Below are 18,961 nucleotides of genomic sequence, written 5' to 3'. Positions count from 1 at the left end.
AATGCCTGCACCTGGACGGAAGGCACTTCCACCACACAAAACAGAACCAGAAGCACGATCAAACTGACAACCATTCGAGCTCACACAAAACAGAACCAGAAGCACGATCAAACTGACAACCATTGGAGCTCTCGCAACCTGCCCTTACAAATCCATATCTAGCATCAATTCTGTGCCCACCTTGATACGACAATCTGGACTGAAACATCTTAAAGAAACGCGAGCCGAAAAACTGAGTTCACTGTCATTAATCAATGAATCCTCCCCATGTTTCAGAAAGGGAATGTCAGGGTGCCCTGAATTTTGCACTTCAGGTAGTAAATTTTCAGAGGCTTAAATCAGCCTTGCAATCCCTGCTAGGTTTCGTGCCTGTAAAGCTTTATTGGGTAAAATTTACAGCATACAACAAAAGATTCAATGGCAATTATCAGAACAACAAATTGTGTTAAACATGATTTAAAAATCTCTTTCAAACTTGAAATATATACGGACTCAATTTTTTTAGCTTTGATTCCTAAATAAGTAATCCTTTTACCTTTACCAAGTTCTGGTGCATTTTGTTGTGTAATGCCTGGTATAAAATATTGTAAAAAAATGTTTTCCAATAACTATTTTGGACAACCAAGGGGGTCCATTTTGTTGTGTAATGTTTTATATAAAATTATTGCTAACAAATTGAAAACAATGTTTCCAAAAGTTATTTTGGACAATCAAGGGGTGTCATGAAGAAGAAATAAACACATCAAAAACAATATCTCATTGTACTTCAAGAAACAAACACCATTAGAGTGAAGAAAAAGAGAAATGATTATTAAGTTGACATGGCAAATGCCCTTGACTGACTCAGTCAAAAATTCTTTCTTATACGATGTTCAACGCTTCATTCACCTAATTGGAGGTGGCATGTGTTTAACGAGTAAGTGTCTATTTTGCTATACCATGCATGTGGTGTTTGCTTAAGCCCATAAAGAACTTTCTTTAGCATGCACACCTTGTCTTCTTGGTATTGAACCTCACAACCAGGTGGTTGCCCCACATACACTTCATCTTTCACGTCCATTTGATATACTTTCCATTTATGTTAAATGGCAATTACTAATATTGTCCACACTGTCTCCATTCTTGCGACTGGTGAAAATGTCCTTGCATAATCTATTTCACATTGTTGTTTGTATCCATTGACAACTAGCCTTGCTTTATGCCTTTCAATCTTTCCTTCTGCCTTGATTTAGGTCTTATAGACCCACTTTACACCTATGAATTCTTTTCGGGTGGGAATATTCACTAACTCCCATGTGTCGTTCTTTTTTATTGCCTATATTTCTTCATTCATTGTTGCTACCCATTTTTCCTTCTTGATTGCATCTTCAAAATGAATTGGATCATCTACACGAGAAAACAAAGCAAAAAGTTAATTTAGACTTGTGCTACTGTCACATTCATTTTGCTCATGAATCTCACTCAAATTTCTGAATTTTTGTCTTCTCATGCTTGCCAAAGATGGGCTTGATATGTAACTTGATGTTGAACTTGGAGAATATGGATTTTTTTATTTTGTAGTGAACTTGGAGGAGTATTTGCTTGAATGCACGACATTATCCTATTGCTTGTTGACGGTGTCACTTGATGACAACTTTGTTGAGCTTGAATAGGTATAGGAGGAGTCACCATTGTAAGAGTACTTGTTGCTGCAAATTCCTCTTTGTCTTCTTGTGGTAAACTTGCTTTTACATTAATTGTCTTCTCCATACTTCCATCCCATGCTTCATCTTCTATGAACTGTACATCTCTGTTGATTATGAACTTCTTGGTTATTGAATTATATATCTTGTATGCCTTGGATTCGTCACTATAGCTAATAAATATGCATTTCTCTCCATTGTTGTCCAACTTCTTTCTTAACTCATCCAGGACGTGTGCATAAGCCACACATCCAAACACTCTCATATGAGTGACACTATGTTTTCTTCCACTCCATGCTTCTTCAGGAATCATGTTCTTTACACTTTTGGTTGGACATCTATTTATGATGTATGTTGTGCAGGCTACAACTTTGGCCCAATAATCATTTGGCAAATGATTTGCCTTTAACATGCTCCTTGCCATTTCCATAATTGTTATATTTTTCCTTTATGTGACACCATTTTGTTGAGGTGTATACGTTGTTGTAAATTGTTTGTGAATTCCATTCTCCCTGCAAAAATGTAGGAAATCATTTGAGATGTATTCGCCACCCTGTGAGTTCTCAATTCTTTGATGTAGTGTCCATTTTGTTTTTCAACAAGAGCTTTGTATTGACAGAAGTGCTCAAACACTTCAATTTTATGTCTTAGAAAGTAAACCCATGTCTTCCTTTTGTAGTCACATATGAATGTCAAGAAATAATAGCTTCCACCAATTGATGGTGTCTGCATTGATCCACATAAATTTGAGTGGATGATCTCTGCAAACTGATTTTTCCCTTATTGACTTCCTTGCTGGAAATGATTCTCTATGTTGTTTTCCCAATATGCATTCTTCACATAAGATGTTCGGCGTTTCTATTAGTGGCAATCCCTTTACCATCATTTCCTATGTAGCAAATTTAGACCTCCAAAGTTGATATGCCAAAATCTTAGATGCCACAACCAATTTTCATCTTTTATCTCTGCTTGAAAGTTTGTTTGTGTGACAATTGCAACCTTTCTTTCATATTCTAGTGGATTCATTTGTAGTTGTGCTTGTGCACATTCTTCCTTCAAATTTGGTTTTATCTTTAGGGGAAACATTTTATTGCTTTTCATTTGAACTTTTGTTGTCAACTACTTGCTTGGAAATTTATCCAAAATTGTGTATTCTCCATTTTTAAAGAAGACTTTATATTCCTTTTGCATATATGTCCAGTACTTATCAGATTGTGCTTTAAACTAGGAACAAAATACACATATGAAATATAGTTCTTCTCGCCTTTCTTGGTTAAAATATTGACTCTTCCTTTACCCATTATTGAGACTTTGTTATCAGTCCCTAATGTAACTTCAAATTTTACACTTTCATCTAAATTAGAAAACATTCTATATTCCCTGTCATGTGATTGTTACAACCTAAGTGTAATAGTCATACATTTTGCTTCTCTTGTGCTACATTGCATGCTAAAACATATTATCTTAGTTCTTATTTTCTTTTGTAAAATTTGCATTTGGTTTATTAAGATCATGTTGTTTCTTTCTACATTCACTTGCATAATGACCATACTTTTTGCAATAATGACATTCAACTTGAGATTTATCATACCTTTGACCTTGTGCTTGATTTTGGCTCGAATTTTGACTTGGATTTAGATTGTTGCCTCTTCCACCCTTTGACCTTGTGCTTGATTTTGGCTTGAATTTTGACTTGGATTTTGAGTGTTGCCTCTTCCACTTGAGCTTGAAGAGTTGCTTCTTCCACCTCTATGTGAACTTCTTCCTCTACCTCTGGTATTTGATCTTCCTCTGCCTCTACCTTGACCAACTGAGACTTGTGTCTTGAAAGCATGTTCCATTGAAGAATTTGTTGTTCTATTCAACCGATGTTCATGAGAAATAAGTGAGGCATGGAGCTCATCCACTAAAAAATATGAGAGATCCTTTGTCTCCTCTATGGCCACAATAATATAATCAAACCTTGTTGGTAAACTTGTTAGAATTTTTTCAACTATTCTCCTTTCTTCAAGTGTGTCACCATGAGATCTGATTTTAGTAACCAGTCCAATAACTTATGTAAAAAATGAGTCTATTGTGTCAAACTCCTTCATACATATTGTCTCAAAATCCCTTCTCAACATTTGCAATTTCATTGTCTTATCCTTTGCCATGCCTTAATATGTTGTCTGGAAAATGTCCCATGCTTGCTTTGACTTTGTTGATGTTGAAAACCTTGGAAATATGCTCTCCCCACTGCTTGGAATATGTAGAAGAGGTATTTAGATTCCTTCCTATTATCTCTTAATAAATATCTTTCTGCTTGTGTCAATGCATTATATGTTGATGCATTCACTAGTTCTTGGAAGCCATTTTCTACAAGATTCCATATATCTTGAGAACAAAATAGAGCCTTCATTGTGATAACCCAATAATCATAGTTCTTGTCATTAAATTGAGGAATCTGTGGATTTGTCAAGCTAGTTCTTGTCATTAAATTGATTTACTAGTTCTTGGAACCCATTTTCTACAAGATTCTGTATATCTTGGGAACAAAATAGAGCCTTCATTGTGATAGCCCAATAATCATAGTTCTTGTTATTAAATTGAAGAATCTATGGATTTGTCAAGCTAGTTCTTGTTATTAAATTGAAAAATATGTGGATTTGTGAAACTTGTACTTGAAATTGTCATATTTCTATGATAAAACTTTGACTCCTTGCTCAACGGTAATAAACCTTGGCTCCTTGCACTAGTAAAACTCCCCTAAATCAGAGAGCACATAGCTGATCACATAAACACAGAATTCTGAACACTTTCCTTCATTCGATGATGAATAGGTATTTATACATGACAGAGAAATTTCTGGATTTTGATGGGGTGGTGGCTTCTTCAGGAAGCTTGCCCATTTGTCAATGAATTCTAGAAACTACCTGCTGAATTCTCTAGATTAATCTAGCAACTACATTAATGCGGGTGGTTGGAATTACTGTCTTCCAAGACTCCCCCTTAATTCCAACCATATGACAAATATACTATAGCACAATATACAAGACACTATATTCTTAATTGTCATGCCTACTGGTCTAAGTCTCAGCTAGGCTTACAACAAAACATTTCAATTTTGACTTCTTGCTAAAGGGTCCATGCTTGTTCATTTGCTGGTGCAATTTCATCTTCACCTTTCTGGCTTTCCTAAAAGAATTCCTTTGCTCCTTGCTTATGTACTTAACATCAGCAACCTTTTCCGGATTGGGATGCAATGCAAGACCCCGAACAAGGTAATCTAATTCAAGTTCTCCCCACTTTCCATGAGGAGCTACCAAAATGCACTTATCTTCGAACATGAGCGGCCTCCGAACAACATCCATGGTAGTATCCTCTACTGTTGCAGAAATCTTAGTCACATTACTAGCAATTGGGTTTAAGGACAAACAACTTTTGCTCTCTTGTGGAATGGACTCCACCTATGAATATTTATGGTCATCAATAAAATCATTGTGTTGATCTAATAGTTCTTATGACTCAAAAATACTACCGGAATAAAATATATTATCAACAATACTTCCAAATAGGCTTTCCAAAACATCATCAAAAAGATCAGCATCCAATATTATCCCACTCATTGTACTCCCTCCAATCAGACCAATGACCTTATAAAAGGGCTCTCCACACATAGTGCTCACTAACAACACTCTTTGTGGATTGAATAGTGCATTAAATTTGCCTTCCACACTCGGTGACACTTCACAAACTAAGCATACATAAATATTGACATGAAACAAGCAAAGATTCACCTTGAACAAGACCCACTTGCACCATTCAACTTGGCAAATCGGCCCTACCTGCAGCGCTCTATTGCACAGCAAGCTCTCCAAATACACAGCAAACTCAAAAACAAAGGACTAACTTTTCAAAGGCTTTTCACACCACTCGGCATAAATAACAAAATCTCCAGGATTAACTGCACTTCACAATCCAATGCCCCTAGCTGGCCCTTTTGACTGACAGCATAACATCGCCTACTTAGCACTCAATCACACCAACTTTGGCAAGCAACAATATTACTCGCAGCTCATATCACTATCTCTTCGAACCAAGATCTCTTGTGAACAGACCACACCACTTACATACGAACCAAACCAGAACTAGAGGCAAACAGATTCGTAACCCACAACTTTGGATTTCATACATTCAACACACACTCACATAGAGAAAATATGTTTTTAAATATATTCCAGCTAAACTTAACCAAACAGTTACTACCATGAGTTTAGCATTCCATTCAATTTCAGGAACTTCCCTTAAAGATAATTACCAGCCTCCACTCTAAAAGCATTCTGCGGCAATTCAATTAAAAGAAAACTCTTGTGACTAACAATCTAAACAACATACTTTGTTGCGTAATCTGCAGACAGTCTGCTTTCCCCACCGTCATGTGCAAGATAAATACGTTGCTATTATAACAAAACATAAAGATCCACACCGCATTTTAAATGTACACAAAACATCAGGAGCTTGATACGAAAACAGTTTTTCCATACAAATTTGGATTTGAATTGAGCGGCAACAATAGTTCCAACGTCTTAGGGAGCGCTTACATTCTTCAATGTCCACTTCAAACCTCGGCTGCTTGCAGTCACACCAAAGTAGATCCCTGCAACAAGGAAAACAAAAAAACAAACAACGCTTGAACGGTTTTACCTTCACAACCGTCTCGACCTCCTCAAAGTGGCTCGAACACCATCAGTCCTTCTCCGGAGCATACACCTCTTCTCCTGGTGCGTAGCGCCTATCTAGTCATTGCTCTACCCTTACCGCACCATAGATTTCCCAGCAGTGAGCAAAAAAAACTCTCGGATGCAAGCACAAAATAGAACAGATTTCCCAACAGCCAGTAAACAAAACACACAAAACAGCCTTACTAATATACCAGACACTTCAAGAAGTCTGACTATAGTTCCTTCATCCACAAGCTTCAGGTCAGTGAGCACTTAGTCGAACGCGACCCAACACAAGGCTCACTATGCCTCTAATAAACCATAAACCAGACCTCAGTCGGTTGTAGAATGCACCCACAACTTCACGTTCCAACAACACTGCACCTCCTCCACAGTAGCACGTTTCCACAACTAGACAAAAGGATATCAACACTCTCACAAGTCTCGTAAATGCTCTTCGCTCTATCACTCTTCCACGCAGACTCCGACTCTTGACACCACTAAGCCCGTACAACCTAGGCTTATACAAATTGCTCGGCTTCACACGATTTTCACAAGCATGGGACCTCGCCACTACCACTCACATCTTCGGCTTCCTAGAAAACTAACCGCTGACTCCAATAGTGCTCACACTTTCTTCACAACAAGCTCTCCACACAACTCAGCCTCAAACTTCACAATGTCCCTGCAACTATGGTCTCCAGGACTGCACTTAAACACAAGACTCTTCAATAGCAGCTGCTCATCTAGATACACAACACTCCTCTAACTCGGATCCGGCCTTATGCAGACACTACTGGGCCTTCCTCATAGCTCACCTGAGCTCTGATACCAAATCAGAGAGCACACAGCTGATCACATAAACACATAATTTTGAACACTTGCCTTCATTCGATGATGAATAGGTATTTATACATGATAGAGAAATTTCTGGAGTTTGATGGGGCGGTGGCTTCTTCAGAAAGCTTGCCCATTTGTCAATGAATTCTAGAAACTACCTGCTGAATTCTCTAGATTAATCTAGCAACTACATTAATGCGGGTGGTTGGAATTATCTTCATTCAATGACTAAACAAGTATTTATACATAGCAAAGAAACTTCTGGATTTTGATGGGGCGGTGGCTTCTTCAGGAAGCTTGCTCTTTTGTCAATGAATTCTAGAAACTACCTGCTGAATTCTCTAGATTAATCTAGCAACTACATTAATGCGGGTGGTTGGAATTACTGTCTTCCAACACTCTATAAATTTGATGTCAAGCCAAAACTTTGACACCTACTCTGATAATCTTTACCGTGGTAAACCTACTCTGATACTATGTGACAATAAAGGTCGAGGAGAAAACAAAACACACTAAAGCGAAAACCAAATTTCACTTGACAATAATTAACACATAGTAAAACTTCTACGCGCAATCCAGAGCATAGTAAAACATAGTATTGCGCAGCAAAATTAAAAATGGGATTTCCAGAATGAGTGCTACACAAATATACTTTGATTATATATTCATGAAGGCAAAATACATTTTACAAACTATAAAGGAGAATTCAGACCCTTGCATCATAGTGAAAACAAGATTTTACAGAGGTTTATCAACACTCTGTTTTTACACACAGTTGAAACTGGTTTTTACACCGTACAACAAAATTTTCACAAGCCACCCATTTTCGCTCCAGTATTTTTTCTCCAGACACTCAAACTTACAGGAAACCAACTTAGATTATATGTTATGACATTAATTTAATAAATTACTAGCAATTGCATTGAAAGCTGTAAAGGAATGTTGAAGGAATTTAATAATTATTATAGATTTCATTTACTAAGTATTGAGAGGAATTTTTCTTTAAATCTTTTGAGATGCGAATTTTTTTTCAAATTTTACAGTCAAAAATAGGTTTAAATCTTAAGCGATTGATCTCTCTCTACACTTTGAAAGCCCAGATTTGATCCCTCTCTACACTTCGAAAACGCAGACTTAAAATGGATCTATCTTTATTTATATTTAAAAAATTAAAAGTGGATCTTAGAATCTTTCAGTTGTAATCATGGAAAAGCAAGATCCAACAATGACAAAAACATTTTGATGATCTTCAAATCCTTCATTATTACAGGGAGCATTATGTTCTAGTAGATCCAGTCTCAAAAGAAGTTTTACTTGTGGATGTTGGCATTTATACATGCCCATAATTTAGCAATGGTGGTTTAATTTATTTAATCTTTCTTTTCCAATGAGAATGTTTTTTTTTCTTTATATATGTCTAAAGCATATTTTGGATCTTAAGATAAAATGTTTGTTAACAAATCAAGTGAGTTGTTATGCAGGCAAGAGAATGTACTTTTTTTTATTATTATTCTAGAAATATCAAAAATATGTTTTTTTTTTTTTTTTTGAAAAAAAGGTAGTAGATGTTTTGTTAAGGTACTTTGTGATTAAAGGATCATTGATTCAAAATTTTGTAGGCATAAATTCAACTATCATTTCTAACTCGTGCACCATTGAATATAATTTCAACATCCAATTTGAAACTCTATAGGCACAAATTCAACCATGAATACTACTTAATGTAGCCCAGGACCTACCATATCGAAATTATTTTAGCCACTTATATATGTATGAGTCATGATTTAATCTCCTTAGTTATAAATAAACTAATCTCAAAAAAACAATTATATTCTCAATCTTATTAATCAAATTTAATTACTTATAAATATTAATAACAAATTATATTGTTATTTTAATCTTATACTCGTGAGTTTGATAATGTTGTTTTTTCTCTATCTATATATAAATAATAGTATGTGTTTGTCGATGAAAAGCATGTCACTTTTTTTAAAGGTTTAAGGGTTAAAATGTCAAATGTCTAGAATAATGTAGGATATGCATACCTTTGTATTTATATAAAAATTAAATAAAAGGTAAAATATGCCTACTTTTTAATATACATAAAATAATAAATAAAACATTTAAAATAATAAATAAAAGCATCCCAAAGTTTAGGTAATGGTGTGGGTGAAGTTTAGGTAATGGAGCCAGTGGTCTATCAATGTGGGTGGGTGGCACTAACATGAAAGGAAAATACAAGCTTTATAGCCCAAAAATGTATTCGAGCGGCTTTACAAAGCTAATCTCATTCTAAAATATAGTGCGAACTTATCATCCCACTACCCTCGAGGGGATTTACAAAATTGTAGTAGTACTCCATCAATATATCCTCAATGCACTAGGAATATTTACTAACTCTGATATTGGAAGTCCTTTGGTATGGATGGTTCGACCTAACTTGATGTTCATGACATGATAGCCAATTGACGCACGAGGCAGACACGACTTCACATAGTTTGAAATTCCCTTCGTGGCGAATATGTATAGCTGGAAATATTAGTGCTTAGTTGCTCTATAACACAATAAAAATTTGTCACTTGTTTCTCTTCTACGTTGCATTCTTCATGCAAACACTCATCACCTACTTATCTTTTATATTGCATTCTTCATGCAAGGATATCGAGAGCGACACGTGCTTGTCTATTTCTCACTTTGAATTTTTACCCGTGTCTGCATAGCGAAGAACACAACTTTGAGTACAAAGCCCGTGTTATTTTCCTATCATCTCTGAATCAGCGTGACATTGAGATCCATGCTTCGAATATCTGGGCCAAGTCTGGGGTCTACACATTCCTTCTTCTGCAATCTGTACTCATTCGACAAAAGGTTGACTGAAATAATGAATTGTGGAGAATCAGATTGGCGTAGCTACAACAAGGAAGCAAAAGGGAAAGTTGAAGGTTTGCATTCAATTCTTAGGGAACTGCAGAATTGTTATCGAAGCACAGAAATCCGAGGGACATTTTATATCCTTGTAACTTAACAGAAAATGCAGTGAGTGTCTCATGTTAAAAAATAATGGTAGAAAGAAAACTTACAGAACAAGTCAAACCCAGGAAAGTCGCATAAAAAGCACTGTAACATTCAAAACTTGCTCGTTCTTCTTCATGGTCCCACTGGTTATTCTTATTCTCCTGGTGCTGAATTTTAGTTTTTGCATTATAATGTATTGTATTTTAAATGTTCCCGATTAATTTGCAAGGTATTCAATACTAAAGACTACTGCAATCTCATTTTGTGCATCAAGTGGGTTTGATCCGCATTGGAGAGATTGAGGGGCATCTAAGAGTGCGAGAGGGAGGTGTGTTTGGCTTGATGGAGAACAATGTCTTTACCAAAACTGATCTATTCTAGAGTGCTTTAAGGGGCATCTGAGAGCGCAAGATGGAGGTGTGTTTGGCTTGATGGAGAACAATGTCTCTACCAGAACTGCTCTCTTCCAGAGTGCTTCTAGGGGCATCTAAGAGCCTCATCAACTCTCTAGCCACTTCAGGGTCCGAAGTAATAACAACTAGAGTAGACCCCAAGTTAAACGCCATGAGCTTCTTGGCACCATGAAGATGAGCCAGAAATTCAAGCTTGCGGTGAGGAAGACCAAGACAGTGAACCGCAATGAGCAAGACCAAGATGGAGGTTCACGTGTCAAATTTGGATAAGCTCGAGGAGGATGAAAACTATGCTTGTTGATTCGCTGCAATGAACAGTGAAATACAATCAAAATTTGAAATTTTACATATCTTCTAAAAAATATAGTAGAAACTAAATTCGAACTATAGATGTTATATTTTATATTTTAAAAAAGGTAACAACCATGATCATCACAAAGAAGGTCAATGTGAGAACGGTTAAACTAATAACAAGGGACTAAAAAGGACTTCTCAGTGAAATACAATCAAAATTTGAAATTTTACATATCTTCTAAAAAAATATAGTAGAAACTAAATTCGAACTATAGATGTTATATTTTATATTTTAAAAAGGGTAACAACCATGATCATCACAAAGAAGGTCAATGTGAGAACGGTTAAACTAATAACAAGGGACTAAAAAGGACTTCTCATTTACAGTGAGATGAAAACGGTATTTATTTCGTGTTGTGATAATTATTAAGTTTAATTTTAATGATGATAAGTAAATTAACATAAATTTTAATTTATTTATATTTATTAATTATTAAAAAATATTTTAAATATGATTTTTCAAAACTAATTTTTAATTTTCAAAAATATATGTATTCACTTATCTATATTTAAAAAGTGATCTCATATTGAATTTTAATATATATATATATATATATATATATATAATAATGTTGATTTTTTAATATTTTAATTTTATTTTACAACTTTCTTCTTAAATGTAATACTATTTTCCAAATAAATATAACAATTTTGCTATCCCATCCCAACACAATCTTGATAAAATAATGCATGAAAATCACTAGTGGACCATGACAATGACACATGGATACATAGTACAAAGTTGAGTGCTCAGTCTATGTCTAAGATTGTCCATATCCTTAAATTTCTTGACACGACAACCCATTTCATGTTTTTTCTCATGCTTGTGTGCCAAGTGTTTCCTTAGAGTGTTCTCGTGTCTCTGCAAATTTTATTTTTGCACTTTGTTCATTTGCCCCATCCCCCTTCTTTTATTTGTTTTAGCGCATTACTTTTGATTAGGAGGTCTTCTATAAGCGAAACAATAACATAATTAGCCCTAGCCTTGCTGGTATGACGTGTTCTCCTTATCTGAAATTGTGGTTAAGGAAAGACAAACTGGAATTGTGAGCTTTAGGAATTCTTCAAGTCTATTAAATTTGCCTCCTATATTTAGCATAGGAGAATCCACTGGTAATGATCGCAAGGCGGAATTTGTATCTTCATCCTTGACAGTGTTTGCTAGTTTGGCTGAATTGGGTGCATCTTCTCATATCAACAGAATACCCATTTTCTGGAATTGTGAGCTTTAGGAATTCTTCAAATTTGTTAAATTTGTCTTTGATATTTAGCATAGGAGAATCCACTGGTAATAGTTGCAACGCGGAATTTGTATCTTCATCCTTGACAGTGTGTGCTAGTTTGGCTGAATTGGATACATCTTCTCATATCAACAGAATATTCATTTTTTTTAATCTATTGGAAGAGGTAACGATATTGAATTTGTTTTTGATGTTTTCGTTTCTTGGTTCTTGTTTGGGTTGTATGTTGTTTCCATTTTGTTACTATATGATGGGTTGTCAAAATATGATTTGTATTGTCTTTGATTTTTCCCTTTGTAGGCTATACTTTGTATCTTACGAAGCTTCTTTGAATTCATTCAAGTAAAATCTAATAGATATTTAAAACTAAACTGATTGTTGTTTTAGCTAGTTTCAATGTTGAGACAAGACATTATTTATGCATATATATGGAACTACAATTGAATCAAGTCGTTGTTAGAAATTCAATGTTAGCACATAGGGATATGGTTTTTGAGCCTACGCAAAAGGATCTCATTTTGAATCGACTTTGAAAATCCTTTGAACCTGCTCGATACTAATCATTCCTTCCCTCCATGAGAATGGTGATTGCCTAATAGTTGCATTGTGTTGGGTGTTCGATTTCATTACCACGTTTCAAATGTAAATTTGGGGGGTTTGTTGTTATTGGGAAGCTTGAAATATAGGATTGGTTGTGATTTTGCAATTGGATCTACATTTTTATTGTATGGTGGTCATTTAAGTATATTTTTGTGATCTTAAGGGACAAAGAATTTATTGGGCCTAACATAACGAGTTTTGTGATATAATGCATTTCTGGAATGATGTTGTTGTTGGTATATTTTTTTCTTCTAGGCTTCTCTCACATTGTTCAAAAAAAATATCGTTTGTACTTGTTGGACACTGTAGAACGGGCATTTGAATAAATTGTGTGCTCTTAAGAGCAAAACAATTTATTGGTCGCTGATGTAGTGAGTTCTACAATATATTGCATGTGGGTTTCACTTTTTTCTTCTAGGCTTTTCTCACATTGTTCCAGAAAAATATCATTTTTTGTTGTTGGACATTGCACAATGAGCATCTAAATAAATTTTGTGCAAGAGAAAAATAATTTTTTGGTCGCTAAAGTAGTGAGTTCTGCAATATGTTGCATATGGGTTTCAATGATATTGTTGTAGGTGTCATTTCTCTTCTAGGAATATGTCACATCATTCTAGAAAATATATATTTGCATCTATGGGAAAAATTTTAAAAATGAGAAACAGATAGGTAAGTTTATGGTCACATCTAGCAATACAAACACAAATAAGTGTGGAACATAGCCACAAAACTATGTTTCAAAGCATCTAATTACAAAGATATGTTCTCTAAAACCCTTGCATAAAAAATAAACTGAATCTCGACCTTAGCACTATTGCCACCATCTCAAGCAAACATTCTCTAGAATACCCATCTTCACAAAGCACTAAAGTAACATAAGCATTGAACTTAAAAACATTTTTTGTGGATGATGGAAGGACCAGATTCATCATACTCAGCGTTTGCAATCCACATATGTTGCAATGTGCTAAGAGATGCCAAAATAGAACCTCCAATCTAGACACTGTACTTCCTCTCTAGAGGTGCAACCACCTTGATTTTCATGTTGCTGGGAGCCAGTGCAGTGATTTCCTTGCTCATATGGTCAACAATACCAGGAAACATAGTAGACCCACCACTAAGCACAATGTTTCCATATCGATCCTTTCTAATATCCACATCACACTTCATGATGGAGTTGTACGTTGTCTCATGGATACCTGCAGCTTCCATCCCAATTAGAGAAGGTTGGAACAATACTTCAGGGAATCTAAAACATTCAGCACCAATGGTGATCACCTACCCATCAGGGAGCTCATAACTTTTGTCAATGAAAGAGCTGCTTTTAGCTGTTTCGAGCTCCTGTTCATAGTCAAGAGCCGCATATGTAATATTTTCCTTCACATCACAAACAATTTCATGCTCTGCAGTGGTGGTGAATGAATACCCTCTCTCTATCAAGATCTTCATTAATGCATCTTTCAAATCTCACCCCGTAAGATCCAACCTGTGTATAGCATGAAGCAGGGCATATCCTTCATAAGCTGGCACCATGTGACTAACACCATCGCCAGAATCCAACACAATACCAGTTATGTTGGGAATAATACTGAGAGGGGGAAGGCGGGGAGGTGAATCAGTTTTTATCAAATCAATAACTTTTTCTTTTCATACTCAAATTTATATACGCTACTTCAATGAAGGTAACTCACTTGTACACGCAACTGTCTTTAAGGCAACCAATGTATATCCAGTGAACTTATGATTTAGTTAATTCATCATATGTTAATCTTTAATCAGTGCATTAGTACTTTATTAACCATATAAACGGTAACCATGTGCAGTAATAACATAATAAACCATCACACATAAGAAACACACATGAACACCAAGATTTAAGGTGGAAACCCAATGCGGGACAAAAACCACCTGTTGTTGTCATCTTTGTCTTCTTTTAATATAAGAAAAACATGTTTACAATCTTGTATTGGTGCAGACTCATACTAGTACATAGGCACCCACCTGTAGAAGGCTACAACCTTCTCTTGTTCTCCAGCTTCTATTGGAAGGGAGCTACAACCCCCTAGGTCTTGTACTAACTGATCTGTTTACTAGTACGTAGGCACTGATCTACAAAAGGCTCCAACCTTCACTCGTTTTCTAGCTGCTACTGGAAGGGAGCTCCAACCCCCTGGATTTTGTACTAACCAATATGTTTACCAGTACGTAGACGCCGGCCTACAGAAGGCTACGACCTTCTCTCTTCCTCCAGGGACCACGTTTCATAAATTTTCAGACTTGATACTCCTGGAACACCACACCATAATCTAAAGACCACATTTCATCCAATTTTCATATTGTACCCAACAACAACATTGAAGCTCAAAATCAATCACCACTGAAATACAACCAATCACTGAAAACCCATCATCACTGAAGCAAATCACAATCAATCAATATGAACATTCAAAACACAGTCACTAGAACACAGAGCAGAACCTAAAACTCTACATTAACAACCAGAACCAACTGCAACTTCAAACATCATATTTCATAATGTATACGCTACTTAGATGTGTCGAACTAGCGTGTATACACGCTTTTACCAAAGCGAACCAGCGTATAGATCTGAAAATACTAACTTAAAACTTCACAACTATTCCAGACTTCAGTCATACCTAGATCATAACATTTACATAATACAACATGCGTAAGTAATCAGAATAAGCCCAATCAACATCAGATCATGCAATGATAAGTCATTTCAGTTCTTATGATCCTTCTCTAACATTGTATCCAAGGTGCACAAAATAATTCAGATCATCTCATAATCAAAGCCCCTGCAACATAACATATGCTTCAAATAGAAGTATTCCTCAGAAACCCATTCACTTGCACACCTTGGCCTAATGATCTTCTCCTCCTTATATATTTTTAGGCCTTTCTCAATACCTCGGACCAAAACCACTTAGGACCCGTGGTATTCTTGGGCGGGATCAAATAGTCGTTACTCCGCTCAATATTGTGGGCTAATACCATGGTATTGACCTCTGGTATTCTTTGCTCTTGAATTTCCTTGTTTTTCCAACTTGTACACGCTTTTCCTCTTGTGAGAGTGTATGTATACATATACGCTCTTTTTGTTCTATGGACCTGCACGTACACGCCACTAGGCAAAATGAACCAACGTATACTTCTCTTTATTCAATCTTTGGAGTCTGATCTGTAATCCTTTGTTGTTAACATGTTGGACTATGAACTGTCATCCATGTGAGTTGTCATCAAGGACAACACTCGTATCATAATGCCAACAAGTTGTACAACCACTTGCATACAAACACAGAACTGCCTGAATGGAAACCTACATAGCAAGCACATTGAAAGTTTCAAACATGATAAATTGATGAACCAGTGTGAATGATTATTTGTTGCTTGCGTGCTCAGATATTGTTCGAAACCATACTCAACTGCATCACAATATTGTTGAATTGTCATTGTATGTTTACCCAACTATGAAATTTACCTATCATCACAATGTGAATGATTATTTGTTGCTTACGTGCTTAGATATTGTTCAAAACCATAGTCAACTACATCACAATATTATTGAATTGTCATTGTATGTTTACCCAACTATGAAATTTACCTATCATCACCATGTGCCTGTTAAAGGTTTCATGGGCTAAATTGTGCATGAGTTTAGTAAAGTAGCATTAGATTTCCAAGGAATTTGGTCTCTAGGACTTTTACCCTTGAGAACCAGATGGCATACAAAGATGATTTGGAGCCTGTTGGCAGAAGTTCGATCTGCGAAAAGGCAATCTGGCTTTGAATTGTAGCCAAATTGAAGACCACGATAGGTTTCTCCAAGTGGATGTTCTGTTGGGAGACTTTCTTGTTTTGTTTGAAGGCGTTGTACAAGGTGAAGGTCACAGTGTGAAGGCATCATACCAGGTGAAGTTCATAGTGTGGACGTGTTCCCTAAATATCGAATGTGAGGTGTGAAGGTTCGACGGGTTTCTTTGAAAGGCCTTCACTTGGTTGTGCTTGAACTAATTGATTAGTCTATCGCCTAGCTTTTGTTGGAGATGGCTAGCTATGGAGATGTTGTGAAAGATAGTTCTATTCGGTTCACTCTGGTCGCAGGTTTGTCACTATGGAGAGGCTATGAAAGATAGTTCTATTCGGCTCCCTCTGGTGCAGGGAACAAACCACCGCGTGACCTTAATAGCATGGTGGCAGGGAATGCTAGAAAAAACAAACCACGGTGTGAATCTGGGCGGGGTGGAGATGTGATGGGTCCTGAAACTGTTTCAAAGTTCCACGTGGTAGGTTTTTAAATGGAAGGAGGATGAAATCAGTGAGACCTTCACCCACTTTTTTTCTCCATGTCAAGTTTTGATTGGATCAAGGAAGACAAAAATGCAATTTTGTGATTGGTCAGGGTGAATAGTGACTACACACCTCAACCCCACAGAAAAAACTCCTACGGCATAATTAAGATATCTAATATGTCATATAACGTGCACACTCAACACATTGAATTACATATTAAAAACACTTGATCATTCCACTTGTGCAATTACCTTACAATGCGTAGTACAATAGAGAATTTACAACTACATTAACTCTGCACATATATTTCACTGACCTTGATTTACTGTAGGGATGGGGGAGCTTGTACGTCGATTCAGAAACTCATTTACTTCAGCTTTCCTTCAGCCTATAGAAAAATCCATAATGTGATTTGTTTTGTACTTTCAAGTATGGAATGGTGCAGACAGTGCATTTAATTTTAATAGTTGAGGTTAATTTCCAACAAAGCATTGCTTCTAGAATGTGTTTTGACAATGTTGGATTAATTTTCAAACATATCGACAAACATTCGGTTTAGCAATGACTCTGATTCCATAATATAAAAGTACATAACAAATTCGTTGTGTTACTCTAACCAATTTTATTTGTTGCTAGAATGTCTAGATCTCAAGATAACCTTGTTTCTTCCCATCATCATCCTCCTCTTTAGAAAAATAGGTACATTAATCCACTAAAAAGATCCTCCTCTTTAGAAAAATAGGTACATTAATCCACTAAAAAGATTCAAGGTGCATGTATTAATTAACTACTCGTTAAAATAAAATAACCCTAGCCATGCGCCCATACCTTTTCATTCATGACACAATAATATTTGAAGGCAGCTCCGCCGGAATTGTGTCCAATTATTTGGATATTCTCTGCGCAAAAGTTGAAGAGTAATTGCTTTTCGGCCTACACCAACACTCAACCACGTCATAGAATGTGGTGGTGTCAGTATTAGATAAAAATTTCCCATCTGGTAGTGATAAATAGAGAACGTTGTAAGGTATTTGTTTGTAATATATCCACAACAAACTACCCATTGCCGCTATGTCCACCATATAACATAATTACACCGTTTCCCTCTTTTTTACTACATTTCTCATAAAGCATGGCAAGTTTTTTGATCGCTGGCAAAGCTTCAAAACACAAACGGAGCGTAAAGTATTGAATATATTCCTTTATATTTATAAATCTATCAAATTGCTTTATTAGTTGAATTTTTTTTATTTCTTTCGTAATTTCTTTTATGGATAAGTTTATCTTCTTTTAGGTATTTTATTTTTATTGAAATAAAACCATGTTATAAGAACTAATTTGGGGATGGTGGGTAAGAAAATGTAATTATTGAAAAAAAAAGAGTGTATTTTTATTTGTGTGAAATATATTTTAGGATTTTATTTTATTTTATCTTATTTTAATTTAAGAAAATAGGTTTTAATAGGCAGCGCAAAGGCAAGAAGAAGACTGGTTAATACAGGAAGAAGTGGATGGAACTTTCCATCAACACTATCACAGGCCTTTTGTAGATCTACACGCTCAAAGGGAGATACAGCTATGAAGACGGTCCCATCCTATCTACACTGTTTTTTTTGTATTGTTTTTGACCCACGGGGTTTTCTTCTACAAGGCAGCGGTGATGCAGCTGCTGTAAACAACTGATAGTTTTCATTACAGACACTCTTTCAGGTTGCTACAGGCCTGGGGTTCTTAGTAATTTTTTTCCAGTTTTATACTAAAGTCTCCCTGCGTGGAGCACATTTACATGTTTATCTCTGTTT

The 18,961-nt window shown here is 35.9% G+C and overlaps 1 pseudogene; it reads right to left on the bottom strand.

Moving 5' to 3' along the window:
• Positions 1-13,531: 13,531 nt before the first annotated feature.
• Positions 13,532-16,191, bottom strand: LOC149179436 (actin-like; annotated as a pseudogene).
• Between the last annotated feature and the right edge of the window lie 2,770 nt (positions 16,192-18,961).

The sequence above is a fragment of the Pinus tabuliformis genome, chromosome 4_1 (genome assembly GCF_031772625.1).
Source record: "Pinus tabuliformis cultivar Carrire ecotype Pingquan chromosome 4_1, CPIR1, whole genome shotgun sequence".
In the NCBI taxonomy this organism is placed as follows: domain Eukaryota; kingdom Viridiplantae; phylum Streptophyta; class Pinopsida; order Pinales; family Pinaceae; genus Pinus; species Pinus tabuliformis.
Note: the sequence above shows the minus strand (reverse complement) of the source record. Positions and strands in the feature narration are given on the sequence as shown.